This window comes from Phyllopteryx taeniolatus, chromosome 11 (genome assembly GCF_024500385.1).
Source record: "Phyllopteryx taeniolatus isolate TA_2022b chromosome 11, UOR_Ptae_1.2, whole genome shotgun sequence".
Classification (NCBI taxonomy): domain Eukaryota; kingdom Metazoa; phylum Chordata; class Actinopteri; order Syngnathiformes; family Syngnathidae; genus Phyllopteryx; species Phyllopteryx taeniolatus.
The window spans coordinates 17,415,059-17,430,926 of NC_084512.1; the positions used below are offsets into that span (position 1 = coordinate 17,415,059).

At 38.3% G+C, this 15,868-nt stretch overlaps 1 protein-coding gene across 4 annotated transcripts in view; it reads right to left on the bottom strand.

Annotated features, from left to right (window-relative positions):
- LOC133485612 (golgin subfamily A member 7B-like) overlaps positions 1–15,332 on the bottom strand; it is a 238,568-nt gene extending 223,236 nt beyond the window's left edge. Inside the window, exon 1 of one of the 4 annotated variants that reach the window (XM_061789590.1) lies at positions 15,272–15,332. The gene's annotated coding sequence lies outside the window, so the exon portion shown is untranslated. The remainder of the gene's footprint in view (positions 1–15,271) is intronic. The other 3 variants (XM_061789589.1, XM_061789591.1, XM_061789592.1) reach the window with 3 other exon arrangements.
- Positions 15,333–15,868: the final 536 nt, after the last annotated feature.

The following is a 15,868-nucleotide window of genomic DNA, read 5'->3' on the forward strand; positions in this document are numbered from 1 at the left end:
GGATGAATGGGATAAGAGACAATTATGATTGAAATTATCCACAAATTAGATTCATTGAAAAATTGTGACATTTCATCTCCAAGTGTTTTGTTTGTCAATAGATTTGGAGCTTCCAGGATGAATGCCTAAAGCAAGTGATGTGTTTTTTAGGACGTGGGGGTGGGAGAAGGAAAAGGGGGCTGATTTCATGACTAAAACAAGCCCTCCAGGCTCCTCCAGATGTCTCATTTGAATAAGTGAGTCCTTTTAATCAATAAGTCATCTGCCCCCTGTGCAGAATTAATGAGAGGCTACGCGAGCATCCGTGATACCGACTGTACTAAATACAAGCTCATACACGCATGCTAACAATAGAAGCTAGCACTTACAAATTATTTTAAAATGTAATGAACTTTATATAATGGAAACTCAAACATTCATAAAAATATTATGTTGGAAAACATAATATACAGTTATTTTTTAACCAGATTTTCCACATAGTCTACTTTTAGATTAACTCAAGTTGGTCTGTTCAAACAACCTAAAAAGTATTAGTTGCATTTCAATAAATATTTGCATAGGTAAAGCAACTTCCCATGTTCACTAAATTGATACCAACATGCTGTTGAAGTAATAGCAAGACTCGCATACACAAAAAGCAAATAAAATGTTCATGACAGTAGACAGGATGATGAGAACAAAAACCTGCAGAAGTCAAGTAGAATATTCAGCGTGGCACTAATCAAAAGTGCATCGACATGCCTTGGCTCCCTTACGATACTTGCAGGGGGAAGGTGCAGGCGAAATCCAGATAAATCGACAGGAACATAAATCACTCAGAAATGTGGAAAACAAAGAGCATGAAAGCAGGAGTAAGATAAATGAGACACAGAAGTTGAGCATTGCACCATCACGATAACAAAATGAGACGTGTGAATGCAAGAAATTCTTGGTTTAGTGTTTGTGCGCACCCGTGTTTTTGTGATTTAAACATTGCTCTAAGCGTGCATTGCATTTAAATAGCTTAATCATGTGTGAGAGAAAATGGATGGATGGATAGGTCAATTAGGACACAGGTTTGGATTTTAAAAAATTATTTAAAAAATGTTTAAAAACATAAGAAAAAACCATGAAACATGTTATTGATTAATATTTAACAATCATTAATATTTAGTGATTGTTTCTTACTTTATGCTGTTTTTCATCGTTTTTTGTTTTGTTTTTAACCTGCTCAAGGAAAGGACCTGACTATTCAATAGCACAGGAGTGGAATCGCTTAACCTATATGAAAATGTTTGCACCAAACATTTTCATAGCAGTGGCAATAGCAAACATGGCACACGGCTGTTCCGATTGAATGAAGTGCACATGTACTGTATACTGATCACAGATCACATCACATGGAAACTGTCAATCAAATATCATGTTTACAGGCTTCAATAAATATCATACAGGTTTGGAGCAATACATATCTTAAGGTCTAGTAAAAAGTGAACCCGTGTTCGACAGGGTTAGGTTTTTTTTTTTTTACAATTAAATAATACGTGTATATGAAATCTTTTAAAATTCTTGAACAAAAAAAAAAATTGGTTTTAAAAACTCACGAATGAATCTCTGTATTCACTCAACAATTATGGTGTCTAAAGAAAATCATAACATGGCACAACTATGAGAAGTTGACTTACGCTACGGCGCACCTAAAAAATGCTGTTAAAAGAGATGTTCAGAACATTCAGAAAAATAATATTACTTATTATTATATATATATATTTTCCTGTGTGCTGTGGTGATGAACATGCATGTCGTATTTCGTCTTGTTTGTAACACACTGTTGGCGGGTTACAGAGGGCGTTACTGAGCAGGTTTTGGGGTTTGCGCCCGGAACCCCTAAAATACACAAATTTTCATGAGAATACTTTACATGTGCTAGCAAAATTTGGTAACTTCCAAAAATGCAATTTATTTTCGGGCATGCTAATAAAGACTAAGAAGAACAACAAGTTAAAGGGGTCCCAGAGGGACCTCAAACCGCTGTGTTCAGGCCTGAAGAATAATTATTGTTTTCCATAATTTTCTCAATTATTGATCAAGGAAATCTAGTTACATTTCATCCCTAAATATTTCTATATGTTGTTACTTAAATAAAGCCAATCTATGCAGACAGGAAATGTTAAATTCACATTCTTTTGCCACCAGGTTGCAGTGACTCAGTGAAGACTTGCATAAAATCAACTGAGCAAATGTGAGACAAAAGGTGAAACAGTATTTCCCACACAGCAGTTGTCAACCTTGACACTAATGCTCTGGTTAAAGTGCTTAAAGATCTTTGAAAAGTAACCTCGTAGCTTTCGCTGATACATAGCCACCATGCATTTTATTCACCTTCACTTTGTCAGCAGGGATACTTCCAAATCCTTTTTACGTTTTAAATTTTTTTATTTTGCGCGTCACCGTGAAGAAAGCGCCTGTGGGGTTTTCGTGGCGGCTGCCAGAGGAACAAAGTTGAGGAAAGAAACAACGCAAGACAGTTTGACGATTCAGTGAACCTCCCTTCATCGCGAGGATACATTCCAGAACTGCCTGCAATAGGTGCAAGACCGAGATATAGACCTTATAAAAAAACATGATTTTATAGTTTAACTCCTCACACTTTAAACACACTTGAACTTATTAAAGCACACATTTCACACAAATTGTAAACAAAACTTAAAAAAAAATAGCAGGCATAAAATACCTAGAAAATACTTTAAATACTGGAGTATCCTTAGATCTGTGCCTCCAGGCATCTTTTATCACGGACAGAAAGTTGGTCAAAGAAAAAGAAACACACAAAGAAAAAATAACTAAATGATACGCGGTACTCAGAAAGTAGATGTAATTTCATTTTAAATGAGGCAACACAAATGATGCTAGATGTGAAGCCACCCAGGAAAAATGTCAGAATTTGATACAGTTGACCAAAAAAACTGTAGCGAAAACGATTCAGCAGCTGAAACCATCAACGAGCTGTTTTGACGCAATACCATTGGGTTTTTTCAAAACAATTGCAAAGTCTGTGCTAGCTGATTTGCAGCAAATAATCAATTGCTCACTTCACTCAATCAAAGTTTCCTAAAGCTCTTAAAGTAGCTGCCATGAAGCCTCTTCCAAAAAATAGAACGCTGGACGCTTCCATGTTAGCAGGCTATAGACCCATCTCAAATCTCCCTTTCATATCCAAGGTTGTTGAGAAAGTTATTTTTAATCAACTCAGCAATTTCTTAAACTTAAATGGACTTTTTGACACATTTCAATCAGGTTTCAGAACTCATCACAGTACAGAATCTGCTCTTATCAACGTGCTAAATGATACAAGGTTGAATACTGACTCAGGAAAGCTATCAATTGTTGCATCTCAGTGCGACTTTTGATACAGTAGATCATAATATACTGCTGAACAGGTTGGAAACGTGGATATGACTAAATGGAACAGTCCTTAAATGGTTCAGGTCCTACCTAGAGGAAATTAGTTATTTTGTTAGGTTAAAAACGCTTCTTTTTTCACATGCTTTTTAGAGCTGTGGCTGACAGCAGCTCCTGCGTAAGTGTGCTTCTCCGGGGTTCAATAAGTAGCTGAAAAGTGTATTAGTTTCTGTGGTAAATATAGTGTAAAAACCCATACAAAAAGATTGCTATAACTGCGGCTTTCTGAGTAGATATGTTTCACTGCGATGTAGCACTACTGTACTCTATGTTTAAGTTAGAAAAAGCCAGCAGGTGCAAAAAGCGTAGGGTGGGGGATGTTCCCAGACGAGGGTGGAAATGGGTAGAAAAAGTAGCCCCTGTTCCCTACCATCCTCATTTCCCAAACTCACAAACTCCCTCTCAAAACGATTGCTCTCTCATGTCATGAATATTAAATTTTCATATTACTGAAGAGAAGTATGCAGTTTGTACTTGCGCTCCTTTGCATACTAATGACGCTCCCTTTTCTCGGGTTGGGGAGATGGGTGTGATGTGGAATAAAGACGTTGGGGATGAAGGCTGGGGTAGCCTATTCAGCAAAATCTCACTCAGTAGCCTAACACGTCTGACAGTTTCATAGTAAAGAAAGCTTAGAGTAAGGTTTACACCGAAAGAAGCATGTTTCATTCATGTCACATGCTAGGAGCTGACACAAGAACAAGCACAAATGCAAATGTCACTTCATTGCTATTCACTAATCTTGACATTTAGTACGATTTGTCAACTTGAAAAAATGACCAACCTTGTAACTCAGCAAGTAGCCTGCTAACGAACAAATCAACATTCTACTTTTTTTATGCTTTAGAGAAGTGTATTTTCACAATTGAAGTCAACATGGAAGTGTAGTCCTGCCTCAGGGTTAAAATTCATACGTGTCAGCCTCCTAACGCAGAAAGTAGTCACAAACAAATACGGGATTGTAGGTTGTTTTTTTTTTTTTACTTTTTTTGAGAGACTTCATATCGCAATTCACCATTTCAGTCACATTGAAAGCGTCGCCCTGCCCCAGAATAAAAAATGTCACAATCCTGTCATCTTTGTGACCCAGGAAATAGCCTGCCAGCAAACAAACTTCACATTTCAACCACTGCAAGTGTTTACACTCTACTTATTGTCAATGCAGTTGTTTAATGTTGAGCAATATAGAATAATGCTTGAATTAAATTATTGTGTGTGTGTGTGTGTGTGTGCGTGCCCTGTAAAGGCCGAGTGTGGTGTGCTGCCAAGGCCTAAATCTGTCTTGAACACTTAATTAAACCCAGGGCTCCAGTGGCCCGAACTTATTACAGACCCACAACACATTAAGTAACATAGACACACGCACAGACACACATACAAACACACACTTCTATTATGCACACAACATCTTACCTTTAAGCTACCAATGATTAAATGCATCTCAATTGTTGACCTTGTGCTGCTGCTGCTAAGTGACCCACTTGTGGAGGGGAATTATTTCCAAGGTGCTTTAGCAGGGTTGCTACTGATTGGGGTTTAAAATAGTACAGCTGAAATGAATGTGGGGGTTTTTTTTTCAACCAAAAGAGACAAAGAAAGTATAAAACAAAGTGAAAGCTAATTTTAACTGCAAACTTTTGAGCCTTTCGTGGATCACTACGTTTAGTTCAGACGAGGGTCAACTGTCAAGATAATACCATCAGCACCTCTCATTGTATAAACTGCTTACTCGTCATACTTCAATATTGTGGATTTCTTTTCACTTTTTGACCCTTTTGATGCATTTAATTGATTTTCTCTTTGACACGGCAGCCGTTGGAGAAGGGCTAATATCTTTGACATTTTCCATCCAAACTCTGCCTCATTTTACATTTTATTCAATCATTTTCAGCAAATGTTAGAAATGAATTAGTTGTTTGCTATAAATGTAATACAAAAGTGTCTTAAACAGGAGAAAGTATTTACAGAAAGACCATGATGTGGTTATCAATTGTTGGCTATCTTAACAATGCTCATCAACTACATGTACTACTCACTCGTTTGCTATTTATTTTATTTTTTTTAAAGGTTTTTGTAGTTTCACTTTTTAAACTTGTGCTTCCATGAGTACCAAGAAAAGAAGCGGGGCTTGGTTTACAAAGGTACTGACGTACGATGTTTTAACGTCACAAACGGCATGCAATGAATAGTTTTCACAGTGGTGTAAGAATACATTGTCACATGGCACAGGAAGTCACGCTCAGACAGCACGTTACCAACTAATTTTCATTAGATTGTGTGAGGCATAGTGACAGACAGAACAAATGGTCACTGGTTTAGAGACCACGATGGGTTTCATGTCTGTCGCGGAGTGTTTTTTTTTTTTCTTCGTCAAATGGGTGGGCGTACAGCACCCTCTGTTTTTTTACCACACCATTCAGAAATTAAGGCGCATATGCGACCAAATTACACGCACTCTAGAGCCCTGTCTCGTCAAAATAAATAAATAAATACATTTTAAAAATTCATACGCCAGATTTCCAGCACCAGGCCGGAGAACCTAAAGCCATTGCGCTGCGTCCTAAAATGAAGATAATTTTACTTTATGCGTCCCTGCTAAATTTTGTGCGTCTCAGACGCGGGACGTACATCAAATGAGATCCTTGTTGTTGTTGTTTTTCTCTGTGGAACCTATCCCCAGCTATTTGCTGAAAAACTTACCCTCTTTCTTTTCGTGCTCTCTGAAACATTGTGTCTAGTAAGATCATCAAAGAGAGAGAAGAGAATCTTTGTGAAATAACAAATTAAAGCAAATTCAGCTCCAAGAAATTGTCTTATGCTGTATTGTTTCCACTTGTTAAACAGCACAACACCGCAGGCTCACCAGGCAGATTACAAAAAAACAGGAACAAGTTTGCAGTGGATATAAAAAGTATACATAACCCTGTTCAAATGACAGTTTTTTGGGGATGTAAAATAATTTTGACCAAGATAAAACATTTTAAAACTTTTTCCACCATTAATGTGACCTAGAATTTGTACAAGTCAACTGAATTATTTTTGTATTTTTTTTGGGAGGGGAGGTGAAAATAACTGAAATAAACTTGAATGTGATTGACTTGGACTTGACATTTAACTTGCTGCCTTCTTGGCCAGGTCGCCATTGCAAAAGAGATATTTTGTTTTAAATGGTCTTTTACCTGGTTAAATAAATGAAATAAAAATAAATGTTGTTGCACAAGAATGGACTCCCACTTATAACAGGTGTGGCTGTTATAAGTGTGGCTGTCCTCAGAAGTACCAGATCACATTCAAACTCATGTTCAATGGAAGTCCACACGCACCTGCCACCATTTCAGTTTTTAAGTGGAAAAAAAAAACAACACATGCATGGGGACTACAGAAACATCATTTGCTTTAGCCGCTAAAATGACTCAATGAAGAAACTGTTTGCTGACCAGACTTATGGATAGTGTGTGTGTGTGTGTGTGTGTGTGTGTGAGAGAGAGAGAGAGAGAGAGAGAGAAAGAGAGAAAGAGAGAAAGAGAGAAAGAGAGAGAGAACAAATCATACCCCAGAAGATCCATGTTTTACAGTTAATTGTGACCATAAAATAGGGCTAATGTTGCCATAGGCACAGCAAAAACAACAGCAAAAACATCTGTAACTTGCCGCAAGGTGTTTTCTCAAATTAGACGTGGGTTAAAATATCCAAGTTTGGGCAGTGACAAAACCACGCTGCATCTTAAAACTGTTGTTTTTTGTAGTCTGTAATGTAAACACCAGTTTTGCACGGCTGTCACGATACGCTTTGACTGTCTCGCAAAAGCCTAATAGAAGACGTGTGGACATGTGACTTTCTTGTGTCATTTGATTGGTGAACTTTAGTCAAACATCACTGTGGATTGAAGGAACTGCGCCTGATGCGGAAGTCGAAAATGAAAGTCTAAAAATAGATCGCACACACAATTGTTGATAAATGAAAGTAGCGAGCGGCATGCAGATTATTGTAACAGAGTAAAAGTCGGGTTTCTTCTTAACATAAGTAATCAAATAAAAGTAAAATGTATGATGCAGTAAAACTACTCTGACAAGTACATTTATCCAAAATGTTACTTGAGTAAATGTAACAGAGTAAATGTAGCGCATTCCTACCCACCTCTGGGCATTATGTACAGTTTAACCTATTAATATAGCTAAAACATTTTTAGGGGGGAGTCAGTTACTTGCGGTTCTACGCTATTCGTAGCAGGTAACGGTCCCTGTTACTGTTCTCAAATTATGGCCCATACTCCAACAGTCGCTGTCTCAATTAGTCGCCGCGTGCCTTGTTGACTTGAACAAATAAACGCCTCTACGACACCCCGCTTTTCCCGTCCAGGAAAAAAAACAGGAAGTAACCGTATTTGTCAGTTGAAATATGTTACGTTTACCACGGGAGTTAACTGCTGAGCCCATTTGAACGCTGTTGCTAACCGAAACAACAGCAATGAGGCTTTAGCAACGATTAGCTTTCCAGCTACATCAAAAATAGCTTCAGTTCATTCTGCAAACAAAAGTCCCTTTCTGAAATACCACAAACATATTGCAAGTGCATCAGTCAGCTCCCTGTTGAATTTGACTTCCTCAATTAAAACTGGAATAAATCTACGTGCCAGAGGGGGGGACAAGGAAACTATGAATGGATAAGCTCCATGTGTGTAGTTAATGTGTCATTGCTGCAGGAGACATTTGCCCCGCGAGGAGGTCACGCAGATTGGTGTGAAGCGAGGAGCCAGTTCAGATCTGCTTAGCATCGCCGCGCGTGTCACATCGCGTCGGATGGCGACACAGTTACATGTGGGGAAACAACATGGCCGTCACGTTGCACAACAACCCCGTGACAAATGCAGACGCTCCCCTTCTGTCAGCCAGGCCTGAGGAGCAACCTCTGCTGTTGCATGCTGACACAGACACTGTAAAATATTGCACTGTTTGCACCTACACATTTTCTCAAACAACTTTGATTTTAGGATACACTAGGCACTTTTAGACTATAAATATGTTTTAAATCGATCAAATAAAGGATGTATTGATAAATGCATAGGCGTGCATAACATTTTGGATAAACTTGACAATTGTAATTTATTTTTATTTTTTTTGACCTGACTCCACTAATTACTTATAGTTTTTTTGTATTTCTGTATTTTTTTCTCTGTCTTTTAGTTGTTGTGTTTGATGACAAAATAACTAACTCGAAGACAGGCTAGTTGTTGTTTTTTTAGATTCTTTATTACCACATTTTATTTATTTTGAACAGCATCAATTCTGCACTGAGACGTTATAGTACATAAACCAACATTAATTTGTGTGACAGATTATTAAACCGGCTTCAAGGTTTGAGATGACTGCTGTTATTTATACACGTACTGAGTGCAGTTTAGCAGTCGCTCCCCCCCTCATAAAAAAATGAATTCAAGCTTGAGAAATTATCACGCAATGATGTGAAATCAGGGTGCCGTCGTTGTCAGCTGGAACATTTTGGAGAGGAGGCTGTTGTGGCGACAGAGGTGACTGTAGAGTGGTGTAAAAGAAATAACATTAGAGGAAAAGAGAAGGCGGGCAGGCTGTCATTCTGTTGTTGTGCTGACTATTCAGATATGGACAGTGAAAGTTATAGAATGCGAGGGTCTGAAATGAGGAGACGCCTCGTGCTGCAATGCGGTAGAATGATGAAGGGTGGAAAACTTTTATTGAATAAAAGTTGGGGCACGTTGGAACGCCTCACAAGTCAAACAATTTGGAGTCGTTACAAACCATCAGCTCAGTGAGCATCAAAGGATAAAATACTGTACATTACATTTTTTCTTTTTCTTTGAATTTGTTGTGTTATTTTCATGTCACTACAAAAGATGGCAAAGATGAAATGTTTGATGATAGCCAAGAACTATAAATGGAAATTATCGTGGCATAGGAAAGGGCCAGGCTGCTCAGTCCAATACGAGTAATACAATTAAATATCAATAATGACTAACTATTAGCATGAAAATGACCAGAAAAGCTTGCCAACAAACTGTTCTTTTAATCCCTCTGCATTACATATCAGGCTTTTCCAAAGGGCAAGTTTTTTTAGTGTAGCTTTATTTAGATATTAACTCACAACTTATACCTATAGAAAGGAATGTTAAAATGTTATTCAAAGGCTTTGCCAGTACAGTTAACAAAGGTTTTATGATGGTGATAGTTCAAGTTTGGAACAAAACTAATTCACTTTATTTGTAATCAGAATTTTTTATTAAATCATACCAACTTGGAAGTCAACCAGTGACACCAAACAGATTGTGTTCTACTTTTGAATTTAGGGTAAAGGTCATTTCAATTCAATTCTTCCACACCAAACTCATCCAACCATGCCTTTATGGACTTTGCGTTGTGCACTGGGGGACTGTCATGCCTTCCTCAAGTCGTTCCTACATTTGGAAGCATAAACTTGTACATAACACCTAATATTCAGAGGAACTGAGGGGTCTAGTAAAAACCCTAATTGGGTAATTAATTAAATGATTAGAGGAGTGACAAGACAAGACATTTTATATTTTAGATTTCCTGGGGAGATGCCTTTTTTCCGTGTCTGCTATTTTCCATCTCAGGACGTAGTAACAGAGCCTAAAAAAGCCCCCACAAATAGCAAAGGTTTACTGCACACTGTACACAGAGACGTGTTTATGAAGCTTACTTATTTGCACATGCACTTTGATCTGCAAAGACCCTCGTTGCGATTCTGTTAATTCAGCCATGTATGTTGTCTCATGGTTATTTCTGATGCCCTATACAATTTTCTCTCCGATTTAAAAATGGTACAGAAAGAGCATTGGCACTAATGAGGGGAAAGGAAAAAGGTGGCGTGAAGACCTGTGCTTGCTTCCATTTACCAACATCAGAGCCACAGCACAGATGAAGGGAGAGCATGTTTTCATTAAACTCCCAAGAAACCCTGGAGATTTAAATAATCTTCATTCCCCTCCTGCTGATTTGGGCTGCCGTGCACCCCCAGACAGCTTCAGTTTCACTAAAATGCTAAATCCCCGGCAGTCAGGTGCATGTCGATGGATTGTCACCACTGTCATGGCTACCTACAACCGCGTTAACACCAATGAGAGAAATCAGGACATGATATTAATCGCCACCAGAGAGATAAAAACCCATGTGGTGTGATTAATCCGAAACCAGGATCTTCTTCCTCTGCATCTGCTTCCACCAGTGAAAGCCAGGTTGAATAATTGAACAGCGAACAGAAGATTCATGAAAAGCTCAGCTTGCCCGAGCACTCGAGGGGGGCTTGGTGGGGGGGCGGGGGGGGGAGCCAAAATGCTCTATGATGTTATTCTCCAGAAGCTGCAAGAGGAAGCAACAGACTCATCCATATTTTCAATTTCATCATATTTGCTTCTTAGTGTGTACAGCAGAGCAGCATTGGAAGGTGGGGTGGAATGGGGACGTCGAAGGGAGCCTGGGCCTCCAAGTTCTCCATTTTTAATCTCAATGATTAGGCAAAATCTATAGAAACCAATTTGAAAACTTCATTTATCATTGTGGAACTCTAATTCCATGACATGGCGTTTTGTTCCTCATTGATGTGGTAATTGTCAATTACTTTTTTAACGGGACATATTCTGGAAAATTGACTTTTTGACATTTGTATACAAATAGTTGATGCTCTGGAGTGTCTGCCCACTTATCAAGTGTGAATTTGAACAATCAAGCAAAAATAGATATCTGCCTGTCTGAAAATGTGTCTGTGGATGAGTCATTTTGCACTTCTACTCCACTGCTATGGAGCAATGGGGCTAATTAACATAACAACCATCCCCCCACACTAGATTTCTTAGCCAATGACAGGGAAGCCAGAGTCACCAAAGCTCCAGAGCGAAAGAGGCAGCAAACGCACAATCACGTCAAAGCCAAAAAGGTTGAATCAATGGCATTTTAATTCATTTCAATGGGGAAAAAGTGATTGCCTGTCTTGTTAATAAAGGTTTTATGATGTTGGCTGTTTGACTGTAATAGATTGTTTTATATTATTATTATTTCCTATGGGAATATGGTTTCAAAAGCCAAACAAATCAAAGGTAGACCAGCCTACCAGTACAGACTGTGTTCAAACTTATTGGTTCCACTGAATGACATTAGATGCTAACTATTGGAGGAATCTTCAACCATATGGTATTGTTGCATCTGAATCACATTGTGTAATGTACCATATTGATTCTTTAATAATGATTTTAGTGGGAAAATAGGCGAAAAGTACCAACAAAGCACTTTAAAATTATTTTGTAGATTTATTTGGTAGCACTTTCCTTCTTAATAAACACGACTATTAATGTCAAGATGGATGGTGATCAAAGTGTCTCATGTCTTCCCCAATCACACACAACACAAATCATTTTTCGAAAGAGTCAATAATTTATGAGCTGCAGTCAGAGTATGAGCACATACTCATATTCACATCCACTATTTTGTACATCGGTATATGTCACCGCAATTTGAGCAGATGTGGTGGCCAGTGAAATGGGGGTGGTGCTAAAAGCAGATAACTCTGCTTTGAAGTCACTTCCAATTTCCATCAAGCTTTTCTTGTCAATATTTGAAACACACAGCACGTGAACACATTTGATCCAGCCTACCTTGCAATTTTAAAAACAAAAACTCAGACGAACCATTATAAAAAGCCCAAAACATTTCGCCCACAAATGGTCAGAAAGATCACACACAGGTAGTTGCTAGACATTTAAAGGTCCTGTATTTTTCCATACTAACTTTTTCTAGTATTTGGGATGCAATATTGTGTCTAAGGTGCCTCAGTCAACGTGAAATAAGAATTAAAATCATCCACACATTCCTGAGTTTCAGACACTTTTCTGCCGAGAGGCATGGAATCAGGTCATTCGAATTTCTCAAGCTTATCTACGTCACGAGTGAATATCTCCGCTCCCAAGCCAGCGCTATCAACATAACAAACCCGTGTACGCTCAGAAGTGGGTCTTCTACACAGAGGTAACCAATCAGAGCAAAGGGGGCAGTCTTAGCCAAATATGGACAAAGCGGGTATAAAACTGGGTCAAACGGAAGCTGTCAGATGGGGCCTTTTCTGGACACTCGTATGACAAAACCAATGTGTTTTTTAAAATGAAATTGACACTTTTATAATAAGTCCATGTTAGAGAGTCACTCTATGGAGATCTAACTAGCCAAAATATGGGACCTTTAAGGCCAATATACTTTATATTCTGTTTGACAAGTAAACGATCATGGGTGGCAACAAGAAGATAAAAATAGAATTAGATAGCGACAAACATGATACAAGGCCAAATTGCAACCTGTGCAACGGAACAGAATGGCATCTATTTTTTTGAGCATTTGATACATGACCACTTGTGTTCTTTTGTTTGTGTGTGTGTTTTTGTCCACTGTGGCTTTCATTGAAGGACACTCAAATGCAATTATAGTGAACAATTATTTTGAGCTTTTTGATATTTGAGTCATCCAAATCCTTTTTTAATCACAATTATTTTCATTTGTTATTTTATATTAAGCTTTTAGAGCAAAATGGAGTTGGGTGCCTCCTTTATGGGTGGTGTCAACATTTCTATGGCATTAAAAAGTATCACGGTAGGCATCCAATCGCAGGGCACATATAGACAAACAACTATTCACATTGACACCTATAGACAATTTAGAATCTTCAATGAACTGCACATGCACATTTTTGTTTTGTCGAAGAAAGCCTGAATACAGAGAAAAATCACACAAGAACAAGGAAAACATGCAAACTCAACACAGGAGGGTCAGAAATGCTATCATAGCACTAAGAGAATCTGGACTGTCAAATCTCAAGGTTGTTGTATGTAGTTAGTTGGGCAAATTTGAAAAAAGTGGTATAGAAGTCCATGACGGCCAGGTGAAAATTGAAAAGGGATTTAGAACCAAATCTTGGGGATACCTGGGGAGATGGGACAGTTGGTGATTTGTATTTATTGATGATGATGACAAAGTGTATTGATGATGACTTTTACGCAAGTCTCCATTACATGTAAAGAACTATATCAGAACCACATAGTGGAAAAACTTCAAGTGGGGTGATTGGGAAAGGCAAAAAACAATTATGTTCATTCATTGCTTATTCTGTTTCATAGCACATCCCCTTCATACATACCATTCTCTATCAACCTCCTTTACATTTGTATTACAAGAAGTGAAATACACTCGCTATTACTTGATCAATGCACCGTGTCATTTCAGTAATTGTATTGTGCTCATCAGGTCCCCTCTTGTTACTGCATGAAAGCGACAGTTTGTCACAAAGTGCAGACAATTGAGACAGAGTGTTTTGTTGCTAAAACATCAGTATTTTCCTGCGGAATATTTTCCTCGTTTGGATGCTAGGCGGGGTAAAAATCAGTTTTTGATTGAAATGGTCTCAACACAGTACAGCCCCTTTCCCTGCACAAAAAATGAATAGAAACAATAGTAGCTGGTAATCAGCGTTGCAAAATACTCGCAATTCGGCACCTGCGGATTCACCTATTCGTAGATTTATTTATTTTTTTTACACTTTTCGTTTTTCTTGTTAGGGGGAACCAAGCCCAAAAAACACTCAACATTCAAGAATTTTTGGGGTTAAAAAAAAACTTTTTTCTCCAATGCAATTAACGTTGCAATTATCCGCTGATTTTTGCTATTCGTGTTCCGGCTCGGTGCCTATCCCCCGCAAATAGCGAGGGTCCACTGTATTCTAATTTTTTCCAGGAAAAAAAAGTCAGTCAAAGTCACAGAATAGTCGTAATATTACAATTCTTACGATTCTTTTCAATTCAATTCGGCCCTAATACAGTACTCCTTTATACTATTGTAAAAAAAATATTTGCAAATAATCCAAAGAATTCCCATATACAGTATTCCCATCACATGCTCCCTGGAATTTTGTAACCTTTAATGGTGACTATACTGCAAATAAACATATACTGTATACCATGAGAGCCCCCTCTCACATTATATACAGTATACTGTACATGCTCCTACTAATGTAGCCATGGCTGAGTCTAAATATTGTTGCATGTCTCTAAGAGCTATACGCTGATAAAGTGAGTCATAATTGATGCACATGCCATTAAGGTCATCTTGAAGTGTCCAAACACACCAACATGGAGATGTGACGGACTCAGTCTATCTGGTCAAATCAAAGGTGACCTTTGTTGTCACTTCCTGTGTTCGTCTTTCATTCCTTTAACAACAAATACACATACACTATACATGACTTGGTCTTTTTTACTGTTTCGAGATTCCCCCATGACCTTTCAAAGAACAACAGGAGCATATTTCCGCGCACACGTATATAAATGTGCTGGAGACAGTTCTCTGGACTGTTCCAAACTCCCTCTTGAACCCTATCACCACCATTCTTGATTTAACACATACTGGTGAATCTAAAATCCGTTGTAGTCGACGAGAGTACAATTGTACTTGAAACAGCTTCATTGTATGCAAACTTTGTAGCACCTGCACATAATAATGACATTTTTAAATACTTTCGTTTTGTGCATTTTGGGTTACTTTAGGAAAAGTCATCACATTTCAGGGCGAAATAATGACATTTAGGCTATTTTCATTGCCGCCAAATGTCAAAATAGGTCATGCCGTGGGCTTGCCCATGCTTGAGTCGTGCTAAGCTAACGCAGGTGCTAGGCTACATACAGCATGTGCTAAGCTAAAGAATGTAAGCAGTTAAAGTGGTGCTAACAGGAATTTCTAAGACTATAGTCAGCAATGTCACCATGCGGTCGAAGCAAATAATAATAATATGAAGTGGGGTTACCAGATAGTGAGGTTTGTTGGCCTCAGAAGGGCAGGAATGTTCCATGGTCAACTGGCAAACCAGTAATGGACTACACCAAAGTTTTTTTTATAGAAAAGGTCACTAGGGTTAGGGTTGTACCATTTTTGGACAAGGAAAAGGGGGGTTTGCTTAGCTTGCTATTAAATTAGTTTTTAAAGGCTACAGGCATCTAAATTTATAATGGCCAATATCATAGTGGTTTAACATAATTCCTGGAAATATATACAGCATGTGTTACACATGAGGCCCCTCAAGGAGATTTTTCAACAGGCTGAGACTGAAGGGTAAAGTGTAGAAGCCCTTAGTCTGAACCTCCTGCATTGAATTTACCTTTTCATTTCCTGCTTGATAGACTTTGAATGTTTTTCAGTATTTCATTGGGTCCTTTTTGTGGAATAGTTTTCTTTCTTTTTTTTTCCTCTTTATTTTTTTTAACACCATATTCATCGAGTACTAAGAAAAGACTACAGATTCCAAGTCTTCTTCTTCCACTCTTGAGGTCCAGTCAGATTTGACCTGAACATTAGCTGAGGCACAGGTGTCAAACGTGAGTCCCGGGGGTCAGATCCAACCCAT